Source organism: Pristiophorus japonicus, chromosome 20 (assembly GCF_044704955.1).
Source record: "Pristiophorus japonicus isolate sPriJap1 chromosome 20, sPriJap1.hap1, whole genome shotgun sequence".
NCBI lineage: Eukaryota > Metazoa > Chordata > Chondrichthyes > Pristiophoridae > Pristiophorus > Pristiophorus japonicus.
This window is the reverse complement of record NC_091996.1, coordinates 82,732,547-82,752,017: the sequence shown is the minus strand read 5'-3', so window position 1 is coordinate 82,752,017 and position 19,471 is coordinate 82,732,547. Positions and strand designations below refer to the sequence as shown.

Genomic DNA, 19,471 nt, shown 5'->3' with positions numbered 1-19,471 from the left:
ATTTGTTGCAATGTATGGAGGCCGGGGGCAACGCTCCTGCTTTGCCTCGAGGGGTGGGGGGGCGGAGGTCCGTGCCTCGGGTGGGCCGGAAGTATCGGCGGGCCTCCGGTGGACTGAGTGTCGGCGGTCCCCAGCGGGCTGAGTGTCGGTGGGCCTCTGGCGCGCTGAGTGTCGGTGGGCCCCCGGCAGACTGAGTGTTGACGAGGCCCCGGCCACCAGGATCATGCCGGACGATGGGTGGTGCCGGATAAGGCAGTTCCAAATAAGGAAGGTCCAAACTGCACAAAACTTGCACAATGGGCGTGTAATAGGCAAATTAGTTCAATATAAATTGTGAGATTTTACATTTAGGTCGGAACAAAAATGAGGTCTCACAGTGCTTCTAAATCCATAAATCTCACCTCCCAAATTTGTGCCCATCTTTCCCGGAACTCCATGTCTGAATCATTCCAATCAGATTTCCGCCCCAGTCACAAGACACAAATGTCATCTGGAATGATTGTAACAAAGGTAAACTATACCTCCTCTGTCTCCTCGACCTGCCTGCAGCCTTTGACATGTTTGACCATTCCATTCTCCTCCAAAACATCTATGCCATCGTCCAGCTGGAAGCTACTGGACTCGATTGGTTCCATTCTCATCTATCTAATAGTAGCCAGAGAATCACCTGCAATGATTTCACTTCCTGCTCTCGCATCATTACCTCTGGTGTCCCCCAAGGCTCTATCCAACGTCCCCTCATATTTCTCATCTATATGTTTCCCCTTGACGACATCATCCGAAAACATAACGTCAGTTTCCACATGTACGCCGATGACACCCAGCTTTACCTCCATCGCTTCTCTCAATCCCTCCACTGACTGTATATTGTCAGTACTGGATCAGCAAAAACATTTTCCCAATTATATATTGGGAAGACTGAAGCCATTGTTTTTGGACACACCACAAACTGCGACCCATAGCCATTGACTCTTTCTCCAACATCTGTTTGAGGCTGAACCACACTGTTCGCAACCTTGGTGTCATATTTGAACCTGAAGTGAGCTTTAGACCACATATCCGCAGCATAACTAAGAACACCTATTTCCACAACCGTTACATTGCTCGTCTCCGCCCCTGCCTCAGTTAATCTGTTGCTGAAACTCTCATCCATGTCATTGTTATCTATAGACTTTATTATGCTAATGTACGCCTGGCTGGTGTCCCACTTAATTCCCTACATAAGCTTGAGGTCATCCAAACCTCTGCTCCCGGTGTCCTAACTCGCACCAACACTCGTTTACCCATCACCCCTGTGCTTGCTGACCTACATTGGCTCCCGGTAAAGCATGGTATTGTTCTTAAAATTCTCATGCTTTTTTACAAATCCCTCGATGGCCCTCACCCCCTCCCTATCTCTGTAACTCCCTCCAGCTCCACACCATCCGAGATGTCTGCGCTCCTCTAATTTGGCCTTTTGAGCAGCCCCGATTGTAATCGCTCAACCATCGGTGACCGTGCCTTTTGTTGCTTGGGCCCTACACTTTGGAAAATACCTCCCTAAACCTCACTGCCTCGATACCTCTCTTTCCTCTTTCAAGACGCTCCTTAAAACCTACCTCTTTGACCAAGCTTTTGGTAATTTCCACTAATTTCTCCTCATGTGACTTAGTGTTAAATATTGTTTGATAACAATTCTTTGAAGCATCTTGGGACGTTTTATTAAGTTAACGGTGCTATATATACACACATTGTTGTTGTTGTTGTTGTTATTGTGCACCCGCGGACTTTGAGACATAATTTAGGATGATACTTCAGTGCACTACTGAGCATGTGCAGACTATCTTTCGAGTTGTACGTTAAATTGTGCTGATAACAGTTTGTGTGGTTTTACATTCTTACATTAATATCGCTTCAACTGTATTGTGGTTTCTCTTAATGTGTGTGCTGAATACAGCTTTTCATGCTTTACAAGTACATTTATACAGAGACATGGACCATGTACAGTAGACACCTCAAGTTGCTGGAGAAATATCACCAACGATGCCTCCGCAAGATCCTATAAATCTCCTGGGAGGACAGGTGCACCAACATCAGCGTCCTCGATCAGGCTAACATCCCCAGCATTGAAGCACTGACCACACTCGATCAGCTCCGCTGGGCAGGCCACATAGTCCGCATGCCAGACACGAGACTCCCAAAGCAAGTGCTCTACTCGGAGCTCCTTCACGGCAAACGAGCCAAAGGTGGGCAGCAGAAATGCAACAAGGACACCCTCAAAGCCTCGCTGATAAAGTGCAACATCCCCACTGACACCTGGGAGTCCCTGGACAAAAACTGCCCTCAGTGGTGGAAGCGTATCCGAGAGGGCGCTGAGCACTTCGAGTCTCAACGGCGAGAGCATGCAGAAATCAAGCGCTGACAGCGGAAAGAGCGTGTGGCAAACCTGTCCCACCCACCCCTTCCATCAACAACTATGTGCCCCACCTGTGACAGAGTCTTTGGCTCTTGTGTTGGACAATCAGCCACCAAAGAACTCACTTCAGGAATGGAAGAAAGTCTTCCTCGAACCTGAGGGACTGCCTATGATGATCGTACTCAGTAAGATAATGGGTCTAAAGGCAGATAAATCCCCTGGATTGCATCCTCGGGTCTTAAGAGAAGTAGCGGCAGGGATTGTGGATGCATTGGTTGTAAGTTACCAAAATTCCTTGGATTCTGGGGATGTCCCAGCAGATTGGAAATCTGCAAATGTAACGTCGCTATTTAAAAAAGGAGGCAGACAAAAAGCAGGAAACTATAGACCAGTTAGCCTGACATCTGTGTTCGGGAAAATGTTGGAGTCCATTATTAAAGAAGCAGTAGCAGGACATTTGGAAAAGCAAAATTCGGTCAGGCAGAGTCAGCATGGATTTATGAAGGGGAAGCCATGTTTGACAAATTTGCTGGAGTTCTTTGAGGATGTAACGAGCAGGGTGATTAAATGGGAACCATTGTATGTCGTGTATTTGGACTTCCAGAAGGCATTTGATAAGGTGCCACATGAAAGGTGACTGCACATGATAAAAGTTCATGGGTTGGGGGAAATATATTAGCATGGATAAAGGATTGGCTAACTAACAGAGAACAGAGATTTGGGAGAACTGGTTTATTCTCTGGTTGGCAACCAGTAAATAATGGGGTGTCACAGTGATCAGTGCTGGGACCCAAACTATTTATAATTTATATTAACGACTTCGAAGAAGAGACTGAGTGTAACGTAGCCAAGTTTGCTGACGATACAAAGATGGGAGGAAAATCAATGTGTGAGGAGGACACAACAATCTGCAAAAGGACATAGACAGGCGAAGTAAGTGGGCAAAAATTTGGCAGATGGAGAATAATGTTGGAAAGTGTGAGATCATGCACTTTGACAGAAAAAATAAAAGGGCAAGTCATTATTTAAATGGAGAAAGATTGCAAAGTGCAGCAGTGCAGCAGGACCTGGGGGTCCTGGTGCATGAAACACAAAAGGATAGTATGCAGGTACAGCAACTGATCAGGAAGGCCAATGGTACCTTGGCCTTTATTGCAAAGGAGATGGAGTATAAAAGCAGGGAAGTCATACTACAGCTATACAAGGTATTGGTGAGGCCACACCTGGAGTACTGCGGTAGTTTTGGTTTCCATATTTACAAAAGGATATACTTGCTTTGGAGGCAGTTCAGGGAATATTCACCAGGTTGATTCTGGGGATGAGGAGATTGACTTCTGAGGAAATGTTCAGTCGATTGGGCCTCTACTCATTGTAATTCAGAAGAATGAGAGGTGATCTTATCGAAACGTATAAGATTATGAGGGGGCTTGACAAGGTGGATTCTGAGATGATGTTTCCAGTGATGGGGGAGACTAGAACTAGAGGGCATAATCTTAGAATAAGGGGCCGCCCATTTAAAACAGAGATGAGGAGAAATTTATTTTCTCAGATAGTTGGAAATCAGTGGAATTTGCTGCCTCAGAGAGCTGTGGAAGCTGGGACATTGAATACATTTAAGATAGAAATGGACAGATCCTTAAACGATAAGGGGATAAGGGGTTATGGAGAGCGGGCAGGGAAGTGGCGCTGAGTCCATGATCAGATTGGCCATGATTTTATTGAATGGCGGAGCAGGCTCGAGGGTCCACATGGCATACTCCTGTTCTATTTCTTATGTTCTTATATTTATGTAAAGTCACTGACACTATCATTCTATGTCTCAGGTTCTTTTCAGGCCACAGCTGGAGAGATTTGTGGACTTTCTCAGCATGCCACACATCGCTGCATTCGACAGGTCACTGAAGTCCTGTACGTATGCAGGAGGGACTTCCGTATGACCAGGGAGCCACAGAGTGAGAGGGTTCTAGGATTCTCCAGAATTGCAAACTTCCCCAAGGTGCAGGGAGCAATAGACTGTATGCACATCGTGGAGTGGGCACCTTTTCAGGATGCAGAGGTTTTCAGGAACTGCAAGGGATTCCACTCCCTGAGTGAAATAGACTGGTGGAGAGGCTGGGAGAGATTGGGAGATACATAGAGAGATTTGGGAGAGAGATATGTAGTGTGGGAGAGAGAGCGAGAGAGAGAAGCTGGGGGATAGGGAGACTGGGGAGAGTGAGAGAGACTGGGAGAGCGAGCAAGAGAGACACTGGAGATAGAGAGAGACGGGGGAAAGTTATATTGAGACAGGGGAAGAGAGTGAGAGAGACTGGGGGAGAGACTGAGGGAGACTGAGGAGAGAGATAGACTGGAGGCAGGGAGAGAGAAATTGGGGATATGGAGAGAGACTGGAGGGAGAGAGTGAATTGTGGAGAGACTGTGGGAGAGAGAGAGAGACAGAGAGAGAGAGAGACTGGGGAGAGAAGGTGTTAACGAGTCAGGGGAGAGAGAGAGAGAGACTGGGGAGAGAGGGTGAAGATGGAGGGGAGAGAGAGGGAGAGACTGGGGAGAGGGAGAGAGATTGGGGGAGAGAGAGAGAGACTGGGGAGAGAAAGTGTTAGCGAGTCTGGGGAGAGAGAGAGAGAGACTGGGGAGAGAGGGTGAGAATGGGGGGGAGAGAGAGGGAGAGACTGGGAAGAGGGAGAGAGATTGTCGGAGAGAGAGAGATTGGGGAGAGATGGAGGGACTGGGTGAGAGAGGTAGAGACTGGGAGAGAGAGAGACTGGGGGAGAGAGGGAGTGCGAGACTAGGGGACAGATAGAGAGACTTGGGGGGCAGAGAGAGAGACTGGAGGAGCGAAGGAGAGAGTCTGTGAGAGGGAGTTTATATGATGGAATAAAAGCTTTTAATTAATTATACCATAAACAAACTTGCAGAATGAGCATGTAATTAATAAATTAATTTCAATACACATACGTGTCAGAAGGCACACTTTGTTAGGAGGACTTTGGAGGCAACGTACTCCTCGGAAAATAAGAATCGAACTGGGGTAGAGTTGCAATGGTATCTTGGGACATATACAAATCACTAAAAGTAGCAACGCAGGTGAAAAAGAACATAAAAGTGCAAATTATGAACGAGGGTTCATTTCTAGAGGAATAGAATTCAAAAGTTATGTTAAACATGTACAGAACCTTGTCTCATTGTCTCATGATTTGAGATGGTGAGGTGGCAATATGGCATTACTGTATATACGCTTTTAAGTGGTTGCAGTTGTTGTTGTAAAGGTTGTTATTGTAAACGTTATTGTTGTAAAGGTTGTTGTTGTTGTTGTAAGACTTTGACCATGGACAAAAAGGTCGCGCTCAAAGGAGTTCATGGCCCGCTCAGTACAAAATAAAATGATAGAAAACATTGCTCACTTGAATCAAACATTAGAAGAAGACACATCACCACGTTCTAGAAACCGAGACACATAGAAATTTACAGTGCAGATGGAGACCATTTTGGGCCATCGTGTCCGCGCCGGCCGACAACGAGCCTCACGGCCCTCGGTCAGCAGCCCTGAAGGTTACATATAAACCAATGAACAATGAACAATGGCGGAAAGGTAAAGAGCACCCGGCCCAACCAGTCCGACCCACACAACTGCGACACCCCTTACACCGAAACATTCTACACTCCACCCCAACCGGAGCCATGTAATGTCCTGGGAGATGCAAAAACCAGATAAAAACCCAGGCCAATTGGGTAAAATAATTTGGGGAAATTCCTCTCCGACCCATCCAGATGATTGAAACTAGTCCAGGAGATCATCCTGGCCGTATTCTATTTGCTGCAGTACTTACCATCGTATCTGTGCCAGCCAACAAAAGGTTATCCAGTCTAATCCTTCTCAACCAGCTCTAGATCCGTAACCCGGCAGGTTACAGCACTTGAAGTGCCCATCCAAGCACCTTTTAAATATGGTGAGGGGTTCTGCATCCACCACTTTTACAGGCAGTGAGTTCCAGACCACATGACCCTCTGTGTGAAGAAGGCCGCCCCCTCAAATCCCCTCTAAACCTTCCACCAACCACCTTAAACCTATGCCCCCTCGTAATTGACCCCTCCACCAAGGGAAGTAGGCTTTGCTATCCATTATATCCAGGCCCCTCAAAATTTTGCACACCTCAATGAGGTCTCCTCTCAGCCTCCTCTGTTCCAATGAGAACAAATCCCACCTATCCACTGTCCGCATTGATAAGATTCTCCATTCCAGGCAGCATCCTAGTAAACCTCCTCTGCACCCTCTCTAGTGCAATCATGTCCTTCCTATAATACGGTGACCAGAACTGCATGCATTATTTAGGCCTAAACAGAGTAATATACAATTTAAGCATAACCTCCCTGCTCTTGTATTCGAGAACTCAGCCAATAAAGGCAAGCATTCCGTATGCATTCGTAACCACTTTATCCACCTGGCCTGCTGCTTTCAGGGATCTGTGGACAAGCACTCCAAGGTCCCTTTGTTCATCTGCACTTTTAAGTGGCCTACCGCTTAATGTGGAAACCCTTTCCTTATTAGCCATCCCAAAGTACATCACCTTACACTTCTCCGAATTAAATTCCATTTGCCACTGCTCTGCCCACCTGACCAGTAGATTAATATCGTCCTGCAGCCCATGACTTTCTTCTTCATTATTAACAACACAGCCAATTTTAGTGTCATCTGCAAACTTATTAATCATTCTCCCTATATTCAAATGTAAATCATTGATATACCACAAAAAGCTATGGAGCCAGTACAGAGCCCTGCGGAACCCCACTGGAAACATTCTTCTAGTCACAAAAACACCCATCAGCCATGATCCTTGGCTTCCGACCTCTGAGCCAATTTTGGATCCAACTTGCCACTTGCTCTGTTGCCCATGGGCTTTAACCTTCCTGACCATTCTACCATGTAGGACCTTATCAAAAGCTTTGCTAAAGTCCATATACACTACATCATATGCTCTGCTCTCATGGATCCTGCTGGTTGCCTCCTTGAGAAATTAAATCAGGTTAGTCAAACACAATCTTCCCTTAACAAATCCGTGCTGACTGTCCATAACTAATCCTTGCCTTTCTTCAGGAAGTGCATTCCAGATCCTGACCACACTGTTTGAAAAATAATTTTCTTATGTCGCCTTTGTTTCTTTTGCTAATCCCCTTAAATCTCTGTCCTCTGGTTCTCGACCTCTGCCAATGGGACCAGTTTGTCTGTACTTACTCTGTCGAGAACCCTCGTGATTTTGAACAGCTCGACCAAATCTCTTCTCAATCTTCTCTGCTCCGAGGAGAACAAGCCCAGCTTCTACAGTGTAACTGAAGGCCTCATCCCTGGAATCATTCTCATAAATCTTTTCTGGATTCTAACTAAGGTCTTTACTTCCTTCCTAAAGTGTGGTGCACAGAATTTGACACAATGCTCCAGTTGAGGCCGAACCAGTGTTTTACACAGGTTCATCAGAATTTCCACACTTTCAAACTTTATACCTCTAATCATGAAGTGCAGGATCCGGTAAGCCTTTTTAACTGCGTTCTCTACCTGCCCTGCCACCTTCAACGATTTATGCACATATACCCTCAGGTCTTTCTGTTCCTGCACCTGCTTTAGGATTGTACCCTTCACGTTACCTTTCCTCTCCTTATTCCTTCAACCAAAATGTATCACCACACTTTTCTGCGTAACATTTCATCTGCACCGTGTCCACCCATACCACCAGACTATCTCTTGAAGTCTATTACTATCCTCCTCACTGTTCACTACACTTCCAAGTTTTGTGTCATCTGCAAATTTTGAAACTGTGCCCTGTGCACCCAAGTCCAAGTCATTAATATATATTAAGAAAAGCAGTGGTTCCAGTACCGACCCCTGGGGAACACCACTGTATACCTTCCTCCAGTCCAAAAAACAACCGTTCACCACTACTCTCTGTTTTCTGATACTAACCCAATTTCTTATCCCTCTGCCACCGTCCCTTTTATTCCATGGGCTTTAATATTGATTTGAGGATTGATTGTGGAAGGTACAATTCCCACAAGTGCACAGTTGGTGAAACCCACTGTTATCAGGCAGGCAAGAAGTAGCAAATTGTTGTTGAAGCTTTGGTTGGCACTGTGAAGATTGAGCTCGTGGTCTCTCTAAAGAGTGCATTGGATCTGATAATCCTGTCCTACTGTGGGTTATGCTCCAGATATCTCCTCCGCCTAACTCAAATGCTCCAGTAGCAGAACATCTCACAGCTGCTCTGAGATTGACAATTGCAAGAGGAAAAATTCTAGTCAGCGAAACGTGAGCCCCCAAGTCGTGCTTTACAATTTGATTCGCAAGGAGAGGGTAGTACAAAGCATAGATCAGGTCAATAAGCGTTTTGTACATCCTTGAAAAAAGCAGCAGTGCCTGCTAGTGTCAAATTGAACAAATGCACAGGCCCGACCAAGCTGCATAGTCAAGGGATGATATTTATATCTGCAGGAACTCCCCAGGTTGGTTTTAAGCAGCATCTCAAAGGAGGAAAGAGATGTTAGGGAGGGAAATCCAGCATATAGAGCCAGGGCCGCTGAAGGCTTGGCTGTCAATGATTACATTACATAGGGTTACATGGGATATATGGCACAGAAACAGCCCATTCGGCCCAACAAGTCCATGCCAGCGTTTATGCTCCACGCGAGCCTCCTCCCGTCTTTCCTCATCTAAATCTATCAGCATATCCCTCTATTCCCTTCTCCCCCACATGCTTGTCTAGCCTCCACTTAAGTGGATTGACACGATACGCTTCAATCACTCCCTGTGGCAGCGAATTCCACATTCTCACCCTGCTCTGGGTAAAGAAGTTTCTTCTGAATTCCCTATTTGATTCATTGGTGATGGTCTTATATTGATGGCCTCTAGTTATGCTCTTCCCCACAAGTGGAACATTCTCTCTGTATGCATTCTATCAAAATATTCATTATTTTAAAGACCTTGATTAGGTCACCCCTCAGCCTTGTTTTTTCAAGAGAAAAGAGACCCAGCCTATTCATTCTTTCCTGAAATGTTTCCCCTCGCATTTCTGGTATTATCCTTGTAAATCTTCTCTGCACCCTCTCCCGTGCCTCTTAGAATTTTTATAACATGGCGACCAGAACTGAACAGAGTACTCCAAGTGTGGTCTAACCAAGGTTCGATACAGGATTAACATATCTATTCCTCCAGAAATAAACCCTAGTTCTCAATTTGTTGTTTTATTGCCTTGGTGACCTGTGTTGCAACGTTTAGTGATTTGTGTATTTGTACTCCGAGAGGCCTTTGTTCGTTTACCCCACTGAGACTCGCACCCTCCAAGTAATAAGTGACCTCTGTATTCTTTGCACCAAAATGTAATACCTCGCATTTATCTGTGTTGAACTTCATTTTCCAACTACATGCCTATTCTGCAATATTATTAATGACCTCTTGTAATTTGTTGCTGTACTCCTCAGTATTGACTATCCCACCCCGCAGCCCTCCACCCCCAAACCCACACCCAGCACCAATTCAGTGTAATTCGCAAATTTAAAAATTGTATTTTTGATTCCAAAGTCTAAAGCATTAAAGTTAATTATGACCAATATTTTTTTCCGAGCACTGATCTTTGTGGATGAAGGGTTTAAACTCGTGGATGCACAATAAGCCAGAATTGCAGGAGTGCAGGGATCTCGGAGTGTTCTAGGGTTGAACTAGTTTATCGAAGGAAATAGACAGTTTTGGTATCTGTATTCAATGAATGATACATTTGCACTGGAGGTTGTTGAGAGGAGGTTAACTCGGTTGATTCTGGAAATGAGGGGGTTGACTGATGAACATAGGTTGAGTCGGTTGGGCCACAACATTGGAGTTCAGAAGAATGAAAGGTGGCCTTATGATAACATATAAGATAATGAGGGGGCTCGACAAGGTGGATGCAGAGAGGATATTTCCACTGATAGGGGAAACTAAAACAAGGGGACATAGTCTCAGAATTAGGTGCCGCCCTTTTAAAACTGAGATGTGGAGGAATTTCTTCTCTCAGAGGATTGTAAATCTGTGGAATTCTCTTCCCCAGAAAGCTGTGGAGGTTGAGTCATTGAATATATTTAAGGTGGGGATGGACAGATTTTTCAGCGATAAGGGAGTAAAGGGTTATGGGGAGCGGGCAGGGAAGTGGAGCTGAATCCATGATCAGATCAGCCGTGATCTTATCGAATGGTGGAGCAGGCTTGATGGACCAAATGGCCAACTCCTGCTCCTATCTCTTGTGTTCTTATGTCCAAATTGGACAAATTGGTCAGAAACCCTCCAGACAGGGACAAGCAGCTATTAGATGTGATACACACTGGAAAACTTAGCAAACATGTGGTTCTGTGGCTTAGTTGGTTAAAGCGCCTGTCTAGTAAACAGGAAATCCTGAGTTCAAATCTCAGCAGAACCTACTCATTGTCTTTTATAATGTTCTAATTGTTTGTGAATTTCGTCCAAAACTGGGCATTATTGTGTCCGTTCAGAAGCCACGAGGGAAGGATTTCTGAATTTCACCTCTTTCCTTGCACAGACAGGTCTTTCATAGAATGCGTTTGTAGCACATGTTTTATAAATACATTAAGGGCAAGACAATAACAAAATAAAGTGTGGGGCTTATGAGAGACCATGAGAGTAATGTGTGTGTGGAGGTGGAAGACATGAGTATGGTTCTTCATGAATACTTCACGTCTGTTTTCAAAAATGAGAGGGGCGATGCAGATCTTGTAATCAGGGAGGAGGAGTGTGAAATATGAGATGAAATAAACAAAGTGAGAGAGGACGTATTAAGGGGTTCAGCAGCGTTGAAAGCGGATAAATCCCCAGGCCTGCATGAAATGTGGCCCAGGCTGTTAAGAGAAGCAAAAGAGGAAATGGCAGAGGCCCTGACCATTATTTTCCAATCCTCTCTGGCTACAAGTGTGGTGCCAGAGGACTGGAGGACTGCCAATGTTGTAACTTTGATTAATAAAGGAGAAAGGGATACCGAATAATTACAGACCAGTCAGCCTATCATTGGTGGGAGGAAAATTGTTTTAAAATTGAAGGACAGGATAAATCTTCATTTGGAAAAATATCGATTAAACTGGGAGAGTCAGCATGCATTTATTCAGGGAAGGTCATGTCTGATTTAATTTTTGTCGGAGGTAACAAGCAGGGTCAATGAGGGCAGTGCATATGATGTACTGTAATTTGACAAGAGGTGGGGTATCAGGAAGTAGCTATATGCATTTTAGCATGGCTTTGGATAAGCTCCCACATGACAGACTGATGACGAAAGTTAAAGCCCATGGGATCAAAGGCAAAGTGGCAAGTTAGATCCAAAATCGGCTCAGAGGCAGGAAGTAAACTGTAATAGTCGATGGGTGTTTTTGTTGCTGGGAGGCTGTTTCCAGTGGGATTCCGCAGGGCTCAGTAATAGGTCCCTTGCTTTTTGTGGTATGTATCAATGATTTAGACTTGAATGTAGGGGGTATTATTCAAAAGTTTGCAGATTATGCAACAATTGGTTGAGAATGAAGAAAAAAGCTGCAGACTGCAGGAAGAACTCTATGGACTGGTCAGGTGGGCAGAACAGTGGAAATTGAATTCAAGACGGAGAAGTGTGAGGTAATGCATTTGGGGAGGGCTAACAAGGCTTGGGAATACACATTAACTGATAGGACACTGAGAAATGTAGAGGAACACAGATCCCTGAAGATAGCAGACCAGGTAGATAAGGAGGTTAAGAAGGCATACGGAATGCTTGCCTCTATTAGCCAAGGAATAGAATGGAAGAGCAGCAATATTGTGCTTGAACTGTATAAAACAGTAGTTAGACCACAGCTCGAGTACTGCGTGCAGTTCTGGTCACCGCATTACAACAAATATGTGATTGCACCAGAGTGGATGGAGAGGAGAGTTACGAGGATTTTGTCTGGACTGGAGAAATTTAGCGATGAGGAAAGATTGGACAGGGTGGGTTTGTTTTCAGAAACTGAAGAGGCTGAGGGGAGATCTTATTGGGGTGTTTACAATTATGAGGGGCCTTGTTAGAGTGGATAGAAAGGACTTGTTTCCCTTCGCAGAGGGGTCAACAGCCAGGGGGCATAGATTTAAAGTAATTAGTGGGTGGTTTAGAGGAGAGTTGTGGGCAAATTCTTTCACCCAGAGGATGGTGGGGCTCTGGAACTCACTGCCTGAAAAGGTGGTAGAGGTTGAAACCCTCACCACATTTAAAAAGTACTGGGATGTGCACTTCAAGTGCCGTAACCAAAAGCGCTTCGGACCGAGAGCTGGAAAGTGGGATTCGGCTGGATAACCATTTGTTGGCCGGAACGGACACGAATGGCTAAAACGGTCTTCTTCATGCTGTAAAATTCTACAATTCTATGATTCTATGATTCACTTGTCTTCCAGGGCTATTGGGATCATTTCTGGGGCAGCAGGTACCTGTACAAGTGGCTGGGTTGCACTTGGACAGGCGGCAACCAATGGTATCATGGGAAGGTTACCCAGTGGGGTGGGAAGGTTTTACTGTAATTGGGCAGGAGAAGGGGTACCAAGAAATAGCAGCAGGGAGGAGAGACAAGGTGCATAGAGAACTAGGAGGGACAAATAGCACCAGAGCCAAGAATAGCGTAGAAAGAGCAGGAATTAGAAGGTGGAAAAAACAAAGCATCCTGTGTGAATGCACACATGTTACTGAGAGGATTGTTACAAATAAGGTTCACCAGTTAAAGATGCAAGTTGCCACATGGTGTTATTGTGTAGTGGCTATAACAGAGATCTGGCTTAAACATGGACATGAATGGGATTCAACATTCCTGGCTGCAATGTATTCAGGAGGGATACGGAATGAATAAAGACAGGAAGTTGAGTACTGACCAAGGATAATATTACAGTTCTACAGAGGAACGATATACTCAATGGTTTTATTGTGTTCCGAACACGGATGAGATTGCACACAGGGAGGTTAAAGTAACAGTGACCTCATTCTTTATTAAGACACTCAAGATTGAGGAATAGGCCTGAGGGGCTGGCTTATTTGCAGTGCTCTCAAAGGATGCAGGGATCCCTTGGGACTTCAGGGGATGCACTCCCTGGTGGCGGAACATGGGAGTGCATGCTTTACAGATACACAACATCACTCCCCCGCCAAGGTCAAAGTGAAAACTATTTACAAGGTGAGCCTTTCTTTCCCTGGTGGACCGCCTCAGTACAAATGTCTGTTCTGGTGTCCTTGCTGGGCTGGCGTGTTGTTGGCCCTGCAGGGCTGCTGGGTGAGCCTGGCCGCTGGGTTAGCCTGGCCTTGCTGGGCTGTGGGACGTGATGGGTTTGATTTCCTGTTCCGGGGTGGTGTCATTGATCCTTTGGGTGTGTGTTGTGGGCTCGAAAAAGGTGGTGTCTGTTGTGGGTTGTTCGGGGGAGTCTGTGAACCGCAGCCTCGTTTCGTCCGGGTGCATTCTGCAAATTTGTCCATTGTCTAGTTTGACTACAAACACCCCACTCCCTTCTTTAGGTATCACCATGCCCGCGATCCACTTTGGACCATGTCAATAGTTTAGCACATACACAGGGTTATTCAGATCAATTTCCCGTGACACAGTGGCGTGACCATCGTTTACATTTTGTTGCTGCCGCCTGTTCTCTACCTGATCATACAGATTGGGGTGAACCAGCGAGAGTCTGGTTTTAAGTGTCCTTTTCATGAGTAGCTCAGCCGGGGGCACCCCTGTGAGCGAGAGAGGTCTCGTGCGGTAGCTGAGCAGTACTCGGGACAGGCGGGTTTGGAGTGAGCCTTCTGTGACTTGTTTGAGGCTCTGTTTGATTGCTTGTACTGCCCGCTCTGCCTGCCCATTGGAGGCTGGTTTAAACGGGGCCGAGGTGACATGTTTGATCCCATTGCGGGTCATGAATTCTTTAAATTCAGCACTGGTGAAACATGGCCCGTTGTCACTGACCACTTGTCACTGACCAGTCTGTCAGGCAGGCCGTGGGTGGCAAACATGGCCCTCAGGCTTTCAATGGTGGTGGTGGCGGTGCTTCCCGACATTATTTCACATTCAATCCATTTTGAAAAAGCATTCACCAGCACCAGGAACATTTTATCGAGAAACAGGCCTGCATAGTCGACATGGATCCTTGACCACGATCTGGAGGGCCAGGACCACAAACGTAGTGGTGCCTCTCTGGGCATGTTGCTCAACTGAGCACGCACGTTGCATTGCCATACACAGGACTCTAAGTCAGAGTCGATACCTGGCCACCACACGTGGGATCTGGCTATTGCTTTCATCATTACTATACCCGGGTGTATGCTGTGGAGATCCGAGATGAAAGTCTCCCTGCCCTTTTTGGGTAGCACTACGCGGTTACCCCACAGCAGGCAGTCTGCCTGAATGGACAGCTCATACTTTCGCCACTGGAACGGCTTGGTTAGGTCTTGCATTTCAATGGGGATGCTGGCCCAGCTCCCATGCAGTGCACAGTTTTTTTACTAGGGACAGCAGAGGATCTTGGCTGGTCCAAGTCCTAATCTAGCGGGGCGTGACAAGTGATTTATGATTTTCAAACGCTTCCATGATCATCAACAAGTTTGCGGGCTGCGCCACCAGCAACAAATTTTCAGGCTGCACCATTTTCAGCCCCATGGTGGGCAATGGTACCGACTGAGAGCATCGCACAGTTCTCGGTGCCTGGCCTGTGGCGGATAGGATAGTTATACGCTGATAGCGTGAGTGCCCACCTTTGTATGCGGGCTGAGGCATTAGTATTTATCCCCTTGTTTTCAGCGAACAGGGATCTGAAGGGCTTGTGATCGGTTTCCAGCTCAAATTTGAGGCCAAACAGGTCCTGATGCATTTTCTTTACCCCAAACACACATGCTAATGCCTCTTTCTCAATCATGCTGTCGGCCCTCTCAGCCTTAGACAAGTTCCTGGAGGCATAGGTGACAGGTTGCAACTTCCCTGCAGCGTTTGCTTGTTGTAATACACAACCAACTCCGTACGACAACGCATCACATGATAGCACACGTCTTTTACACGGGTTATACAATACAAGCAGCTTGTTGGAGCATAAAATGGCTCTGGCTTTCTCAAAAGCAATTACTTTATTTTTCCCCATACCAGTTCTCACCTTTACGCAATAACACATGTAGGGGCTCTAAGAGGGTGCTTAACCCCGGTAGTTAATGACCAAAATAGTTGAGGAGTCCCAGGAACGACCACAGCTCAGTGATATTCTGTGGCCTGGGCGTGCTCCTGATAGCCTCTGTCTTGGCGTCTGTGGGCCGAAAGCCGTCCGCCGTGATCTTTCTCCCCAAAAATTCCACTTCTGTTGCCATGAAGACGCGTTTCGACCTCTTCAGTCGCAGCCCTACGCAATCAGGCGCTGGAGGACCTCCTCCAGGTTTTGTAGGTGCTCATCGGTGTCCCGACCCTTGACCAATATGTCGTCCTGAAAAACCACCGTGCGTGGTACCGACTTGAGTGGGCTCTCCATGTTTCTCTGGAAGATCACTACAGCATACCGAATTCCAAACGGGCATCTGTTGTAGATGAACAGTCCCTTGTGTGTGTTGATGCAGGTGAGGCCCTTCGACGACTCCTGCAGCTCCTGCGTCATATAAGCTGAAGTCCGATCGAGCTTGGAGAATGTCTTTCCTCCAGCCAGCAAACAGGTCGTCTGACTTAAGTAGCGGGTATTGGTCCTGCAGCGAGAAACGATTAATAGTTACTTTATAATCGCCGCAAATCCTGACCGTGCCATCACTTTTGAGTACTGGAAGAATCGGACTGGCCCACTCGCTGAATTCCACTGAGGAGATGATGTTCTCGCGTTGCAGCCTATCCAGCTCGATTTCCACTCTCTCCCCCATCATGTGAGGTACCGCTCGCGCCTTGTGGCGAATGGGTTGTGCCTCTGGGACCAAGTGAATCCACACCTTCGCCCCGGAAAAGCTTCCAATGCCTGGCTCAAAAAGGGAACAAATTTGTTATGAACCTGGGTATATGAGGCCTCATCGACATGTGATAGCACTCGGATGTGATCCCAGTTCCAGTGGATTTTGCCCAGCCAGCTCCTTCCAAGCAGTGTGGGGCAGTCACACGGGACAATCCAGTGTGGCAGTTCTTGCACCGTTCTCAGTTTCGTGTGGATCGGGCTCAGGGCTGGTCTGAGTGCCTTGTTGCACCACAGTCTCTCAAACATCTTTTTATTCATGCCAGCGCCAGTGTCCACTTCCATGGCTATGAGTGAGCCATTCAATTTTACATTTAGCATTATAGGTGGACATTTCGTCGAAAATGTGTGCACCTCATGTACGTCAGCATCTGTCTCCTCTCTGAGGCTCAAAATTGCTTTGATCCACCATTGACCAATCTTTCTCTGTCACGTGGTGGTTAGCAGAGCTTGCAGCTCATCTGCAAGCTCATTGGAGGTGCCCCATTGTTCCACAGCTCTTGCAAACATACTCTTTGAAGCGGCATGAATAGGCTGAATGGAAGCCTCCACAACGCCAAAAAGCTGTGAATTACCTTGCATTCATCCTTTGTTGCGGACTCTGAGTCATCTGGGTCACCTGAGGCCTGCTGGCAGTTGCAGACTCATGGTTTCTGCCCTGTACATTTCTGCTCGCAAACTCAGTTCCAGTTATTGCTCGCACTTATGTGCTGAGAGATTTGTTGGGTGTTATCACTGGTGGACATAAACGCCTGTGCTATTGCAATGGCCTTACTGAGGTTCGGTGTCTCTACAGTCAAAGGTTTTCGTAGGACGGTGTCGTGGCCAGTGCCCAGTACAAAAATGTTTCTGAGCATTTGCTCCACGTAGCCATCAAACTTACATTGTCCTGCAAGTCGCCTTAGCTCGGTGACAAAGCTCGCCACTTCCTGACCTTCAGATCACCGGCACGTGTAGAACTGATACCTCGCCATCAGCACGCTCTCCCTCGGGTTAAGATGCTCCTGAATCAGTGTATGCAGCTCCTCATATGACTTATCTGTGGGTTTCACCAGAGCCAGAAGATTCTTCATGAGGCTGTAGTTCGGTGCCCCGCAGACCATGCGGAGGACCGCTCTCCTTTTTGCAGCGCTTCCTTCTCTGTCCAGATCATTGGCTACAATGTACTGGTCTAGTCGTTCGACATAGGCTTCCCGGTCCTCACCCTCCAAGAACCTCTCCAGGATGCCCACAGTTTTCTGCATCTTTGCATTGGATTCGTATTCTCGTCGCCAGTTACTGTGTTCATAAGACGGATGAGACTGCATACAGAGAGGTTAAAGTAACAGTGACCTCAGTCTTTATTAACACACTCCAGAGTGAGGAACAGACCTTAGCAGCCGGCTTATATAGAGTGCTCCCAAGGGATGCTGGGATCTCTTGAGACTTCAGGCAATGCACTCCCTGGTGGCAGAACATGGGAGTGCATGCTTTCCAGATACACAACAGGTTTAACGTCTGAATTTATTTGGTTAGAGTTTAGGAATAGAGAAGGAGCTGTTACATTGCAGGGCCTTTACTATCGACCCCCAAATAGTGAGAAGGAGATAGAGGAGCAAATCTGGAGGCAAATTTCAGATAAATGCAAAAACAATAGAACAGTAGTATTAGGAGACTTCAATTCCCCCAATATAGACTGGGGGAAACAGAGTGAAGGGCAAGGTGGGTGAAGAATTCCTGAAATATGTTCAGGAGAATTTTTTAATCAGTACGTTACTAGGTCACGGGGACGGAAGCAGTGATGGATCAATGGAGTAGGGCAAGTAGAGTATGTTTCAGTGGGAGAGCATCTAGGTAATAGTGATCATAATATCTTTAGGTTGAAGATAGTTGTGGGAAGAGATATAGAAAAATCAATGGTGAAAATATTCAACTGGGAAGAGAGCCAATTTCATTGATTTGAGAAGGGATCCAGCAGAGGTGGACTGGAGCAAAGATTGGCCATACAAGCCGTGAATGAGCAATAGCAGGGCTTAAAGGTAGAGATCGGCTATAAACCCAGGGTATTTCCACGAGGAGCAAAGATGGAGCATCCAAAGCTGCAACACCCCGCTCCCCTCACAGATGAGAAAGGAAATAGAGGTTAAAATAAAACAAAAAATTGGAGGTTTATGACACATGTCAGTTACAGAATGCAGGTAAAACCAGGCAGAATACAGAGAGTGCAGGGAGAAGTTGATAAAGGGTGCAAGAACGGCAAAGAGAAAGTATGAGAAAAGATAAGTGGGAAACATAAAAGGGAACACAATCTTTTTGATAACATATAAGAAAAGGCACTCCCTGCCTTCCTCCCTCTCTTCCTTGCTCACTCTCTTCCTTGCTCACTCTCTTCCTTCCTCTCGTTCCTTCCTTCCTTCCTCCCCTCGTTCCTTCTTTCTGCTTAATATAAAAATTCAGACTGGCATCAGCAACTGGAATAGATTTGTCCAGTGGTCAGTTTATTTATTGAACAGCGAGCTGAGGATTAATGATCAGACTATTTGTTAATAAACACTAAAACAATACTGCAATGGTGGAAATGTGAACCAAAATCAGAATATGCTGGAAACACTCAGCAGATCAGGTAGCATCTGTGGTAATTACACTACAGGGACTGCAAGGCGTGGTGACTACTGGAAACAATATTGTTCAAATTCATAAGTTCGATTTTTTGCAAATGATCTTTATCAGTTGTCCCCCTGGAAAAGAGGACACGGTTGACAGGCTTTACGATCGATGACACTGGAGTATCCCGTTGTCTCCTTACACTTTAAATAAGAAAAGGCAGCTGTGGAAATTCTTGTTAGGATTGTGAGACCTTTCTGAGTGTATAAAGATGCATCATTTACCCTGGTCTTTGGGGATTTATATGATTGTGAATTCCGCTGTTGTTGTTAAAACTCTTGTTGTGCAACTTTTCATCATCTGTTTGTTCAGTGACTGCAATTAAACCCAGGCAGCAGGGGACATGATTTTCTGACCGCATGGATTCTCACTCCTATAAATAAGGGGAATCTTTTCATTGTGGCAATCGGAGAATTGCTCCCAGCTACAGCACCAACCATCGAATCTTCGATTAATGCCGAAAGGGAAAG

General features: G+C 46.1%; 1 non-coding gene across 1 annotated transcript; it reads left to right on the top strand.

Annotated features, from left to right (window-relative positions):
- The first annotated feature begins 10,753 nt into the window (after positions 1–10,753).
- On the top strand, positions 10,754–10,827 carry trnat-agu (transfer RNA threonine (anticodon AGU)). Its single transcript has one exon. It is a non-coding gene; the product is annotated as a tRNA-Thr (tRNA).
- Positions 10,828–19,471: the final 8,644 nt, after the last annotated feature.